We start from the raw sequence: 2,166 nt of genomic DNA, 5'->3' as shown, positions 1-2,166 counted from the left end.
AATTTTTCTGTCAGCCTCTTTAGATCACTTTGCAGAAATGTAATAATTCGAACTGATGCAATAACTGCTTCTTGCTTCATAACTTGAGTGCATGGAACGCTTCAAGGTAATGCATTAAAAGGATCGTGCCTGAGCAAGAAGAATGAGGAAAAACGTATTCATCCCACAACGTCCTCTGTTGAGGGGAGCAGGTCACGATGTCCCATGAGTTAGCGTCCTGGCATCCTGCTCAGCGTCAGCTGAGGTCCCGCTCCTGAGGACAGCACTACTAGCATGAAGCCTTTGTGTCGCTGAGAGTCCCTTTGACTTTCCACCGGACTCCACGCAGACATGACATCGCATGTGAATGGAAACATTGGCAGGTTTGTGGGTCGTGGTCTAACGCACCGGATTGCAAGGTTTAGACGTGCTGCTACCAAAAAATTATATTCCATCACCAAATTATTTGCAAGCACCTCGTTCAGGGCTGTGGGTCTGCTCAGAGCCAGGCAGCTGGAGGGCTGGGCTCTGTAGACCATGGGTTCCTGCCCCAGCACCACTCCCCCCAGCTCCTGCTGCAGCCAAGACAACTAGGCTCCCAGTGTCTGCTTTGTAGTGCTCTGCAACAACCTCACAAGCAAATTAGGCAAACCTGACCTGTACATAACCACCGCAACCTGGGCAGCAGAACCAGGAATTAAGTCAGCTCACGGAGGTAGTTAGGTCAAAGGACGTGGTCATCATGGGTGACCTGAACTTTCCAGACACCTGCTGGGAAGAGCAGTCAGCCAGGTCTGACCGCTCACGTAGGTTCCTAGCTCAAATGCAGGACCTCCATCTAACCCAGGAGGTGCACAGCCCCACTAGGGGAGACGCCTTGTTAGACCTGGTGCTGGCCACGGGCGACGACCTGGTGCGGGGGCTGCGGGTGCTCGACCAGCTGGGTGACAGCGATCATTGCCTGCTGGGATTCACCATCCAGTGCAAGGTGGCAAAGGCCTGCAGCAAGGCAGCAGCCCTAGATTTCAGGAGGACGGACTTCAATGAGGTAAGAAGACTAGTCAGGGAAGCGCTGAGGTCCTGGAGGGGAGGGGAGCTGGGTGTCCAAGGAGAGTGGTCGCTCCTTAAGAAGACGATCCTTCAAGCCCAAAGGGAGGTAATCCCAACACGGATCAAAGGGGTAGGAGGGCACACAAGCCCCATGGCTCACCAAATGCATCCGGGAACGTCTCCTAGCTAAAAGGGAGGCATACACCCAATGGCAGGGAGGGGCCATCCCCAGGGAGGACTATATTGTAGTTGCTCGGGGATGCAGCAGAGAGTCAGGAAGGCCAAGACAGGGATGGGACTGGGACTAGCTTCCCGGATCAAGGACAACAAGAAGTCTATTTTAAATACATAGGGGGCAAAAAGAAGGCACCAGGTAATGTGGGGCCCCTGCAGGACATGCTAAGAAATTTGGTCGTCACACCAGACGACAAAGCCAACACATTTAAGCACTTCTTTGCCTCCATTTTCCTGGGCAGGGACTGGAACAGCCCCCCACCGGGTCCCCCTCAGGCCCCAGAGGAGGGGCACCCAGGCCCAGGGTCAGGGCAGATCTAGTCAGGGAACATCTGGAGGGACTGGACGTATTTAAATCAGCTGGTCTGGACGATCTCCACCCCCGAGGGCTGAAGGAATTGGCTGCGGTCATTGTGGGACCCCTGGCACGGCTGTAGGAGCACTCGTGGTGCTCTGGTGTGGTGCCAGAGGACTGGAAGAGGGCCAATGTGGTTCCAATCTTCAAAATGGGGAGGAAGGAGGACCCAGGGAATTATAGGCCGGTTAGTCTTACCTCGATCCTGGGCAAACTTTTTGAGGGAGTTATCCTGGCGCATGTCCACGAGGGGCCAGCGGGGGAAATCATGCTTAGGGGCAACCAACACGGGGTTATTGGAGGCAGGTCCTGTCAGACCAACCTGGTGGCCTTCTACGCCCAGGTCACCAAATCCTTAGATGCAGGGGCCGCAGTGGACATCGTCTTCCTGGACTTTCAGAAGGCCTTCAACACTGTCTCTCACCCCGTTCTCATTAAGAAACTGGGGGCTGTGTTGTCGACACCCACACAGTCAGATGTGTCGCCAACCGGCTGGAGGGCTGCACCCAGAGGGTGGTGGTGGACGGGTCATTTCCAACCTGGAGGGA

Source organism: Gavialis gangeticus, unplaced genomic scaffold, assembly GCF_001723915.1.
Source record: "Gavialis gangeticus isolate Ggan-Ray unplaced genomic scaffold, GavGan_comp1, whole genome shotgun sequence".
In the NCBI taxonomy this organism is placed as follows: domain Eukaryota; kingdom Metazoa; phylum Chordata; order Crocodylia; family Gavialidae; genus Gavialis; species Gavialis gangeticus.
Note: the sequence above shows the minus strand (reverse complement) of the source record.